The 13330-nt window shown below is 36.9% G+C and overlaps 1 protein-coding gene across 5 annotated transcripts in view; it reads right to left on the bottom strand.

The window, feature by feature from the left end:
* Nucleotides 1-540: 540 nt before the first annotated feature.
* Nucleotides 541-13330, bottom strand: part of LOC135488362 (CUGBP Elav-like family member 1) — a 233844-nt gene continuing 221054 nt past the window's right edge. For all 5 annotated transcript variants that reach the window (XM_064772946.1, XM_064772949.1, XM_064772948.1 and 2 more), the window contains one exon: nucleotides 541-12955. The gene's annotated coding sequence lies outside the window, so the exon portion shown is untranslated. The remainder of the gene's footprint in view (nucleotides 12956-13330) is intronic.

Consider the following 13330-nt stretch of genomic DNA (forward strand, 5'->3'; position numbering starts at 1 on the left):
AAGTTGTTCCACTTCACTCAATAACCATTCCTTGCTGGGGGCTCCTATTTTGACTACATCACATGGCTTCAGGTAGATCGCGTGATTTGTGGCCTGTTTCTGATTGGATAAAACTCGACAACACTCGGCAACAAAATTGATTTTGTATTATTTCGTCAACATTTGAGCAACATTTGGCCAACATGTTACCGAATGTTTCCGAACTGTACACACTGCCACCATTTTCGATAACATCGCACCTGGACAACATGTTGGCCAAAATGTTTCCCAAAATGTTGTCAGTGTGTACAGAGCTTTAGGTTACACGAAGCCGCTGATAGGGGTCTCTCCTATCACACAGAGCAGCTAAGCCATTGTCGTATGTATGATCAGGGGGTTGCTGAATCAACCACAACCCATGCACCTATATCCGACCCCAGCTTCTGTGTAAAGTAACAATCTAAAGAAAGAACAATGAATAATCAACCACAACCCATGCACCTATATCCGACCCCAGCTTCTGTGTAAAGTAACAATCTAAAGAAAGAACAATGAATAATGTCTTATCATAAACTCCGTTTATTAAATGCACTTCAACTCTAGTTATTACAGCAACCTTGGGAAACGATATTCACACTACAAACTGAACAGTGTCTAGAATGATAACACTACAACTAAAACTGGGACTGTATTCTCCCACCAATATACAGGATAAGAAGAAGAAAACAACACAAGTTCATACAAGCGGAAAACAGACTCGCTCAGTTACAACTCACTGCACGGCATACCCCTGATGTGACACTAATGTGAGTCCCGAACGGGATGCCGAGTCAACTACACTTGTCAGCAAAAACTATGACCAAATGAAAGCAAATGCAATGTGTAAAGGTGTGATAAAAATTTATTGCAGTTGACTGATTAAATAATGTGCATGAGGTAACTTTATCTGCAACTACATGTAGCTTGGAGAAGGGTAAGACGTATATTTTGATTTTAGGGCGTCATTTCATACGACAGAAGATTTGACTGGGCGTTAACCAATGACGCCATTGCTGGTTTAGTCATTTTCCCGCCGCAAAACATCGGTTTGACCGTGTCACCAAAAGCTACGATATATATCATACGGTCCGTGTATGTTACATTAGCAATGAAACGGCCAGGGGCCATTGTGCTCACCGTATAGATATTTGGTGGTTAGAAATTCATCCTGTTTGTGAAACATGCTCCATGTAGAGTATATAGGTCAAATCAAAGACGGTATGACATGTGATGTATCTTTGTACCTACTAGTAAAATCATCGAAAATAAGTCACTAAGCGAGATATTGCACGTTTTACCGTTTTTTTAGTTTTGGCCTCCTGGTGGCCAAGTCGAGTATCAGATCGGATCAAAATTCGGTGTCAGAGGTTACGTGTGGCGACACACCACTAATAGATTTTAAGCCATTTTCCTTTAGACATCAACTGCCATGACTTTTTCCAAATATCTCACTCAAACCTAATATTTGCAGGACAGAAAGACCTCACCAAGGGCATAAATCCATAGAATTTTTGCCAGGTCATGACCATGATAATTTCTGGGTTTGGGGGGTCTGACCACATCTACCGCGTTTCATGGCTCAGCGGGTAAATTGGATCCCCAAATCTACGCCGGTGAACATATGAGGCTCAAAGTTCATCAGAATGTTCGCCAGAAACATCTACATTCTGATTGCACAGATAGCACCCCTACTCGATAGTGAGACCACGCATTGATTTCTTAAAGTACTACTTTCCTATGTGATCGACGCTGATTGGTCAATTAGTGATGCGGAGCCATGTGATAGGGAGTCATGTGTACCAAATTTCAAGTTCATAGCTTTAGCGGTTAGAAACGTGCCACAGTTACACTCAAACGGCCAATTTACACCATTTGACCTCTGTGACCTTGAAAAAATAAGTCCGATCAAAAACCCGTACGATGTGTGATGTATCCTTGCTAGGAGAACCTACCATAAAAATATCGTCAAAAACAAGTCACCAAAAGGCGAGATATTGCACTTTTTTTGGTGTCAGCGGTTATATGACGTAGGGAGTCATGTGTACCACATTTCAAGTTCATAGCTTTAGCGGTTAAGAAACGTGCATTAGTTACACTCAAACGGGGTCATCCCTATGTTCCCCGGTACCTATGTTCCCAGTACCTATATTCCCCAAAGAGGTACCTATCTTCCCCGAAGAGGTACCTATCTTCCGCGGTACCTATCTTCCCCCATATAGTTTTTATGATACAGTGTATGTATCAATTTAAAGCAAAGGCGCGTGCACCTTGGCCTTTAAGTAACGAAACAATGAATCTATGCTGAGTAAAAATGTCTTTTAATACAAACAAAAAATAGTGAAACTCTGCTTTTTGGGGGATTTCTGGGAATTGCAATTTCCTGGAATTCAGTGACTTCATTCTGTGAGGTCTTTCCAAGAATTTGTGGAAACAAACCGTATCACAAAAACACACACTTTTCTTTGCGGACATAGGTAGGCCTACTGGGAACATTGGCAGGCCCTACCTGGGGAATATAGGTACCGGGGAACATAGGTACCTCATCGGGGAACATAGGTTCCTCTTCGGGGAACACAGGTACCGGGGAACATAGGTACCGGGGAACATAGGTACCGGGGAACATAGGTATGCTCCCCACTCAAACGGCCAATTTACGGCTAATTTAAGGTCAAAGGTCTTAGGTCGAATCAAAAACCCGTTTTTTATGTGATGTATCCGTGCTAGGACAACCTACCATAAAAAATGTATCGAAAACGAGACACTCATAAGAGAGATATCACACTTTTTAGGTTTCCACTTCTGGCTACCTGGTGGGCAAGTCAAAAATAAGACTGAAATTCAGTGTCAGTGGTCACCTGACCTCGGGGGTTATGTATACAAAGTTTTAAGTTCATTGTCCGAGCGGTTAAGAAACGTGCCACTGTTTTTGAAACAGGATACAGACGACGACGGACGCAACGGTATTGTATAGACTCCCCTACGGTGAGCCAACAAGGCGATCAGTTTGTGCCTACTCGGCTGTTTTCGTCCCGGTAAAAGTATGATTGGGAAAGCGGTGAATGCAATTTTCCCTATCCATTGCTTCAAAGTGCCTATGAACATGTCGACAAAATGTGCCAGAGTGTTTTACATGTATGACCCAAACATTGTATCTAATACAAGCGAAGGGTCCCCGATTCGGTGAACATTCTTTGAAATGTGATAGTGTGCTTATCGGCAAGCCTTGGTGGAGAGTAAGCTCAGAGGCAGATCCAGGAGTCGGAGAAAGATGGAGGCCCCAGGTGTAGTATTTCTAACGTCTATTTCCCAAAATTTATATTTTAAGGTCAAATTTTAAAGCAGACACACCTCTAACAAGGGGGACGCACGCCCGAGCAGCACCGCTGCACAGATGCTTAGATGGATTTTTCAGTATAAGCAATTTACTGGCCTTTATTCACATCACCCATAACCATAGTCATGCTGACAAGACCAGTGTCATGGTCAACCACAATATTTTGATGCAAATGATAATAAATATGACATAATAAATACATCCATTGATAAGGCACGAAGGGCCAACTATAAATTGTCATTATACATAAGACAAACAATAAATGTTGCCAAAACGGACTTAAATTCAGAGGATTTTATTAAACTTTCTCAATTTTCAAAAAAAAGAGTTTCTCATTGGCGTTGTGGAAATTCCTGTAAAACTCTGTTAAGGACACCCTTTGGGTCTGACAAACACTGTCCTTGATAGAGAGGTGTCCTGACTAGAGAGGCCAACTTGAATGGAAATGACCTACCAGGTATTCTTTGCCAAAATCAATGTCCTGCTAAATGAGGTGTCTGCTAGGAGAGGTTCCACTGCACCTTTTACGGTTTGCTTACTGCCAGAAGCAATGTTGTGCATCAGGACTTGATGTGTTGTTCAAAAATGAGATATATCCAAAAGGTGTTCATGGGTGATTGTAAAAAATGGCTTTAAAATATACACAAAGCGAAGATTTTATTAGGCCATTAGATACGATTCACACGATGGATTGGAGAGTATTTTCTCCACACTCTTATGTGCAACATCCAAAGTTAAGTCTGCTGTGCCATTGATATCAATAATTACATAGATTTGTCATATGACATGTTACAGAAGAGTCTAAAGACTTGAAAAAGGTCACCAAGGTTGTGTAAAAAAGAATGTAAGTTGAATTTTTGTCAAATTGATACTTTATCTAGTCTAGACGGAGTGTGCAGACATCCCACTCTGCCCTGTTGAACGTAGATTAACCGACAAAAAAACACTTTCCTTTTAAATAAAAAAAAGGTGCACAGCCAGTGGCCATTTGGAACAATGAAAATACCCTCTTTCACCAGAAAATTCATTACATTGAAATGAAATACTAGTTTACTAAGGCAATTTCCAGGCAATTGGGTAGAGGATGTATTAGCTGCTGTAAGGCAATGAACCTTTTTCTAGGTAAACAATCCAAATTCTGATAAAATTCCGAGCTAAAATCGTATTCATTCTCATACATGTACAATCCTCACAGGAATTTGTAAGATTCTGATCTTTATAAACCAGAACCTTGTAAAGATTGTTGTATACATCAAATGTAAACATAACAGAATAAGATCTTAACCGAATAAGATTCCTACCAGCATTTTTAATCAGAGCTGGCAACAGCCAATATTTTGGGCAATCGGTAGACAAGCATCTTGACAGTTTTGTCCAATTTTAAAAACAAGTCTGATGAAGGTAATTTGAACTAAAACGAGATTTAAAAAAATAACAAAGACCCATCTTCTAAATTACAGAATTATCTTCTTGCATTCACTTTATTCCTTAAAATAATATGACACAAATCTATTTGAAATGACCTTTTCAAGTGTCTGGCTTAACCGAGAACTGTTTGATTTTGTCATGTAAGAGTACACTATAAATAAGTAATAAATTGACATCAGACCCAGATGAACAAATCTATTGTAAATGTATAAAATTGATATTGGTCTGAAAATAGGAGACTGTCCTCCATACACTAGTATTCCTATAACAAGTCATAAATCAAATATTTCAACAATATTTCCTTGTTGGATAAATGTCAGAATAGAATAATTAAGGTAGAAATGTTCAATCAACAAAGAGATGTTACATATGATGTCTCTGCCATTGACGAGAGGCAAATTGTGGATCTCCACGAAAGAATGCATCTCTATTTATATACCTCACAATAGAGGCAAGAAGATTTGTAATTTTGATTATGTATACACAGCTTAAGATTATGAACAAATTGTGATAAAACAACTTTACAAAACCACAATTATTATTATATTCCCAATAATGCTTCAATCCTAGATAAAGCACCCTTCATATTAGTAAGCATTGGTTATTACAAGTACACTGATATGACGATCACCCTTTATTGTCAAACCACAAAAACAGACAGAACTTTGTTGACTATACATTAAGGTGCCAGTACCACCGTCACCACAGCCCACAAAACATTAAGAAAACGACATCAAGACGCACAACTCTTGATGAATAATATACAAGAAAACAATAAAGTCATTCTTCCCCCACAGATTTCACATAACACGGATACCAAAGCTAGCTCCAGTGCACTTTTTTGTACTAAAATTGTGACCATTCTCCAAAGACATTTACTCTTGACAAAACATCTACAATGCATAAGGCATAAAATCAATCAAACATGGACATCTATATCAGGGTAATATCATTTCTGGCTATGGTTGGATAACAATCAATTCAGGCCGTCGTTTTAGTCACTCAGATTGTCTAAAGTGCACTCAATATTAGCTCACTTTGATGCTTCTCAATGGAAATAACACTTCTAAGTGCACTAAATATGAACTCAATTACTCCTCAGTGAAATATGAACTCAATTACTCCTCAGTAGAAATTGAGTAATTTTGCTCCAACTTTGCTTACATTCATCAAACTATCAGGAGAAGGGTTAACTCAGATTTTGTTGAAATGGATGCGAAAGTCCCCTGTACACATTAATCATGATTGTCCAAAAATAAGAGAAGCAAAAGCCTTAATGGTTCATGGGGCGTGAGATTAGTGTAGTGCAATAAACGATGTTCGAAATAAACACAAGTGTCGTCACCTTCTGAAGTTGTCAGCTCGACTTCCAGTCTCTGTGAGAGGAAGACTCTCGGTCAACATAGCTTTTCAGCTTTATTAAATTGAAACATTCACCACTTTATTAATAGAGTTTTTGTCCTATTTGCTCTCAACATAATATTTACCAAAAGTATTCCTCGAGCCCACTCTATAATTTTGAGACATCTTCGCTGACATTACAAACTTTTCTTTCAGAATATCTAAACTGTGCAAATTATACAGCTCGTATGATGAAAGAATGATGGACTACACCCGGCCAATTTCAAGTAAGTCATTACATTTGATCAAGTACACTTTTTTTTAATCGAGTGACTTGCTACAGTCTGTCTGAGTCTCCGTTATTCTTAACTTTAAGAGATCTGTAACCATCCCCAGACACAGCATCGTGATATCATCATATACTTTAGATAGTAAAGAAATAAAATAACCAAAACAAGTGGAATAGAATCACAAAACATAATTGATTTGAATGAGCATTATAGAGAGAAAGGAGAAACATTCTTAATCAGAAATAGTATCTTATTCAAAAGAGAAGAAATAATCTTGAGAACTTGAGGTTCCAATAAAGATCTTTGAACAAATCGGTTGAATTTTTGCCTCAGCCCAGTTACAAAAAATTGCTAATGTCATAAGGTGAAGTTACTTGAAGTTGAACTGACAATTTTTAATTTGATATCACAAAAAACAATTAATATTTCAATCATAAATGTGACTGCAGAATACATGTATCTGCAGAATTTGTATTCATTGTTCAATGCAATCCATCCGGTGTGACATTGGATGGCATACCCAGTAGCGAGCAAAATGCTGCACCTGGCAAACAATGAAAGAAAAACATTTTTCAACACGTCAAGCAAGTCACAACGACCATGATTTTTCAGATCTTTGATACTTTTCCCTCAATGTATTGTAGTGTAGTGTTCAATGCATGGATTTTATTTAATTCAACATTTTTCTCAGTAACATAATTATTTGATTGTTATCATTGTCATTATCATATCAACTTAAAAACTTAAAATGACCTTTAGGAAAGCATGATCCTCGAGAAGTAATCAGATTTATAATGCAAGCTTTCACACATATGAGGACACAACATGCTGAGGTAAACACTGAGAAACGAGACATCTTGGAGGTAGATTCATTTCATTCCAGAAATTTATAAAACATGCATTTTTCACACAAAGACACTTTAGAAACGATATTGAAAAACTTAAAATATATGAATTCTTAACAGCTTAACAGACAGAATGTATTTTTCTCAATTTCTTTCCCCATGCCACTTTCAGAAAATGTTGAACAGGCTATTGATCATGTACCTTACCGGTTTGTATTGTATCACAGAATCATCATCAAGCCAGCTTTTATCTGTAGCTGGTGTTGAGCATCTTAACACTAACCGGACCAAAACAGTTTAAGACTTGTCAACCAAAACACATGGTGGTCCCTAGTTATTGCTATCTTGAACATCAAAACCAAGCCAACAATGTAATTTCTGCATTGGCACCACACTCATCACAGTATGTTCCAACATTTGAAATTTAAAAACGATATTTCCACTAAGTTACGAATGATCTTGATTATGAAAGTAAACTCACAAACGGACCAAAACCACACAAGATTTCTACACAAACTCTGTCGTGGAAGAATATTACCTACAAATTTACATTCCATGCTGCCAGTTAATGTTTTCTTTAAAACTGAAACAAACTGCACAGTCACAAGTTCAGCTAGAGCTGTACAAACTCATAAATTGACCCAAATTGGACATTTACATTCCATGCTGCAAGTTACATAATTTTTCCTCTCAAACTGAAACAAACTGCACAGTCACATGTGCAAACTCACAAATGGACCTAAATTTGTCAAAGCCTTCCACGGATTATTGAAGTAAGTTCGGTCATTTGAGTTTTGCACAAGCTCTTCACAAATAATCATTCTGTTATGAGAACACCAGCGATAAAATATTTCATGTACATTTGTATGATATGCTTTGGTGACTGTTGAATAATATCAGATTTTATTCCTGATTAATTTGTGCTTGACCATACTTTTCATCTAATTTTGCTCTAAAACTGAATTTAAGACATATGTCAACATGGCCAACAAGGCCAACATTGCTTCCAACAGTTAACTTATTATGAGCTTGACAACATTGATAACATAGATCTGCATTCCAAATATACACTCAGAGCAACCCGTATTTGTACAATATGCATGTTTGTTCAACATGAATGTGTGGCATGGGGAGCCGGTCAGACCAGACAGGGTTTTTTATAAAGACTGAAAAAATAAGTTTAAATTCCAAATATCATTTGAACGAATTACATTGTAACCTCAGAGTAGTAGCAATCTAAGAAAAAATAAGTAAATCACAGTTGAGAAAGATAAGTACGCTTGGCGGCTTAAAACTGATGCTGTGCCTGGGGAAATCCAAATGCAATGAATCCCTCCCAAAATCATTTAGACCTTTTAAAACATGTAAGGAAGGAATTATCTCTGAGTAATACTCTAAGAGGCATCAAAAGACCAACTGAACTTGGATCACGAGTATAACCTAGTGACATTGACAGAACATAAGGTTTCATTACATATAGATGAAATTACAGCCAATTTGATACGACCCTGATATGAACCTCCACATGAACCTCTATAAATGATACACAATACATTTTGTGTCTCCAAGACTACACTGATACACAAGTTGAAGACTACTTTACAAGAAGCTGGCCACAGTGCAAGAGCTGGGTAACACAAAGTAAAAGTTGTCCAAACACATTCACATAGTATTGATGGCAGTACAAAGCAAAAGACAGAAAATCCAATCAGTTAGCCCAAGATTGATCTTTGAAACTTTCCTCACTTTCTGGCAAGTAAGTTTATCGAAGTTCATTGTATGGCTGACTATTTGGAATCATACTAGCTTTGCATGGTCCTATAAATGAGGCTGTCTTCAAAGAAATACTGTCACTGAGTTTCACACAAATTGAACAAACAACTTAAGCAAAACGAACAATATTTAGATCATAGAATCAGAAATGCATAGTTCAGTGAGATCGATCTTGGGCTAATGTTTTCAATGAAGTAGATCGACAGTGTCATGGATAAAAGGGAATAAATGCACCAAAGAGTGACTAGACAAACTACACAGATTCATAAAAGAAAAAGAAATTGTGAAGAACAGAGATCCTAAAACACAGAGGTATATAGTCCAGTGAAGGGAACAGACAGTGATCTATTCAGCCTGCTTTAACAACATTATAGAGTAAACGTTAAGCGACATTTCTGTTAACCAAGCTAAAGAGAATTAACGATGAGAGTAAGCAGAAATTTATGTGTATCATTTACTAACAGTTACTGTAAACCAGATATTGTTCATGAAGCCAAAGAAAAGTTCACTTCGCTTGGACTAATTTCCATGTTTAAATTGCTGCAAAAGGTTTTCTTTGATGCATTAGACATGAGAGAGCTTAAATTTCCTAATTCGGGAAAATTGCAAAACGGTAAAACGGTTATGAACATTACCCTGTTTACAGTATAATGTGTAAATTAATCATTTGGCTGACATATTTCAGGAGAGCTTCATGTGTAGCATTTGCTAACAATGTGAAAATACAACTATTTGGTTGACTTTTATTAATCTAGCCATATTAGAAGAAGGATTTTCCGAGATTTCACTTTTATCACTATCCATGGATGGTTTTATGCTTTGTAAAAACATGTGATCCATATAGAAGGCCAACAATTGAGTTTCCCCACTTCAAAGAAACTGCTGTTACTGTCAACATAACTATAATCCACATTATAATCATAATGAGAGTCTCTGATTATACATGTAATCCAAGTCCCTATTCAATGCTTTGTTTCATTCACAGAAACCACTAGTATACATCAGGGCAATTGTTACCGTATAATCTATGTCTTTATTGTTATGCTTTGAATCTAGTTAGTGAAAATACATGTTAGAATGCATCTTCAAAAATCAATCAATTTCTCACTAACAATATATTAAAAGTAGGAGTTTCTTGAATAATATTGTATTTGAATTCCTGACGTCAATCAGATATCTACATTCAGTCCAATATCCCACTTGGAACAAATCTACAGTAAGTCGGAATTGGGTACAATGTCAGATTTGGATTTTTGACAACCAGAAACTATGCCCCGTTTTGAATTCTAAATTTAACCTTCTTGATGTGTGACCGCCGGTTTCCCGCCTGGTGGATGACGTCACAGCAGACGATAGAACCATGGCGGCTGGTCATTTCACGCTTTGCACCGGGGTTCTAATGATGCCCAACAGCAAAAGGGTTAAGGATACAAAATAGCTACTTCTGTCTGGAAATGTTATCTCAAATTTACCACAGAATATCAAACTGAAGCAGCCAAATTTTCTCACTTTGCGACTATTCTAATCAAGCTCAAATATGGAGATCCACTTCTTGTCCCATATATAATCCAAAAGGCCTTCATATATGATTGTACAATAATTACAATAAGCCTAATAAATTATACTTTTCCCCAAAAATTAAGATTTTTTGATCTCATATCAGCTAGAGTTTATGCGTGAAGAGTCATTTTTAAGTTCGACATCTCCAAAAATTTCTATTTTACTATATTTCAATTTAAAATTAAGTCTACATGCACATACATCTAAAACACAATCATGCAAAAAACTCAGGAAAAAAAAAGTTGATTTTGATTGCATTAGATACAAATTGGAATGGTATATATCAAAGATAAAATGTCTGGTTAAATGCAGATTCTGGCATGTAAAACCAGACTAGTATTTAGAAAGATGAAGTCAAAAGATAACGAAGGTGTGAATGAAGTTACAATGCAAAGGTTTTTTCTGATTTTCTCAATAATATTCAGTAACAATTTGCTCATCATGGGATAGAACTTGCCGAATGGGACTACCTCTCGCAGCCAAATTGATGCAGCTTTTCATTAAAAAAATAGGAAATATTCCTTTAGGTTATCTTTTAGACTTTCATCCGATTGATATGTATAAAACCGTTGATGGAGAATTTATCATTTGTTTCCCAGACTTGTACGCACATACCCTCTCTTATATAAATTTCATCGTACTTTACCTTTTATGGCAAGGGGAAATAGTCAGAATAGGAGTATTTACACATGCATTGTCCATCATTGGGAAATAATCTTGGTATGTTTGTTTCATACTTGAATTTGCTATATTGAAGGATCTGAGAAACAATTGACAAAAAGAATCTTAGTTATGAAATAATGAAGAAGTTCTGAGATCATGCATAAAACAATAAAATCAAACCATGCAGTTCCAACCAGTTTATACCCTACAGGACTTCTAAAGTCCAATGGTACAGTTTCTACTTTCGGTTTACACATGTAGCTAGCATTTTTAAAATATTTTTTGACCATACATGTATGTATTGAAATGTTTCCATATCCATTTGATACAGTAGGCCATTGTCAAAAACCGGGATTGGTATGGCTTTCTTTTTAAGCTGTTAACTGGTTCAAAGGGTTTTTTTAACTCCATGGACAGCTAATTTTTGGCAGTTTGAATTGATCACACTAAATGGGATTTTAAGGTAACATCTGCATGATGGCCAATCTTTTTAATCTATCAGTAGTAAGTACTTTGGCAACATCTCAAAAATACAGAAGGCATAAAAACAGCTAGTTGATATTTTGGGAATTCCCTTATCTGGCAAAAAAATTTTTATGGTATCATATCCAAATATATCCAATCCATTGCAAGAGATTTAACGCGATTTGCTAACAGGCAATAAACCTAAAGCCTTGATAGAAATATAGTGTAGAAAAAAATCTTGTTGGAAATATAGTACAGAAAAAGGACCCAATGACTCTGATAACTACATTTTAGCAAAGCTAGGAATACATTTTTTTAGAACTACTATTTTAATGTTGTGTCACCAAATGAACGAAAAAAGTACATTGTTATTATGCTCTAGGTAGAAAATGCATGCAAAAATGTAAACCACATGAAACCATCAAATTTACACAAACAACAAGGAAACATAACTTGTCCATAAAATGACTTTGCACAACCTATATAGATGCATAGAATGGGGGTTACACATGTATACACAAAATAGTATCTCAATTGTCCAGCTCGTGCACTGTGTTTTTATATATGCTTGTGTTTGCACAGAAATGACGACCACATGCCAGCACAAAATACAAGAAGAAGAAAACGAAAATCAATGCGATACAAAGCAAACACAAAAGAAACGAAAAAAGCATAGGTTACATCGAAACAACAAGCTGAGCTACAAACTATTACAAGTTTTAATCATGCACAAATGATAAACAAATAGGTGTTTGTATACCTCCATATAAACAACCTTTGGGTAACACCTTTTTAACATGCTACAACATGCTTTGTTACAAATGTCCAAGTGACACAATGACACTGCCATCACTAGGGGGCATTAAAAGGCTAAGAGAATAACAATCATATGTAAGTGATTGTCCCTGCGATTACATAACAGGAGTAACATTTACATCAAAGTTGGCGTAACAATTAAGTGTTAGACAAAACACACCATACACATACCACCACATAACCTCAAGTGGTCTCTATAGTCGATGAAACACTTGAATGCAAGGCAACAAACAGCACATTCAAAATATGCATAAAGCCCAAGTAAATCCATGGAAACTACTCCAAAACTTGATGCACCTTGACATCCTCGGAGATGGGTAATCTAGATGCACGATGGCGACACTTACGGACAAACGATGCGAGTGACAGGTGTATATAGGAACGAGGAGAACATCACGGACGTGGTTTACACCACATGTTATCTACAGGAAAAAAGAGAGAGAAGCAGGAACTATTAGACATATGATTGGCTGGAAGGTCAACACAGGGCCGCATCAAGAGCACACCATTAAGAAAGGTCAAACATGAATCCAACTTTGTGGTCAATGCAAGGTCAGCTGACTAGGATGTCAAGGTCAGCATGTGCAGGACTGCCGTCAAATCAAGGTCAGCTGGCAACCCTGTCGAGTTCCGCATGTGTAGGACTGCAAGTTCACAGTCGACACACGAAATGTTGGTCACTTAGTCACTCATGTCAGTGGAGTAGACACAGGACTAGATGACAGCGGTCAACTCTAAGTCAACTGGTTGACTTATTGAGATCAGCATGCACGGACTTGAAGTTTACAGTCAACTCA

The sequence above is a fragment of the Lineus longissimus genome, chromosome 5 (genome assembly GCF_910592395.1).
Source record: "Lineus longissimus chromosome 5, tnLinLong1.2, whole genome shotgun sequence".
In the NCBI taxonomy this organism is placed as follows: domain Eukaryota; kingdom Metazoa; phylum Nemertea; class Pilidiophora; order Heteronemertea; family Lineidae; genus Lineus; species Lineus longissimus.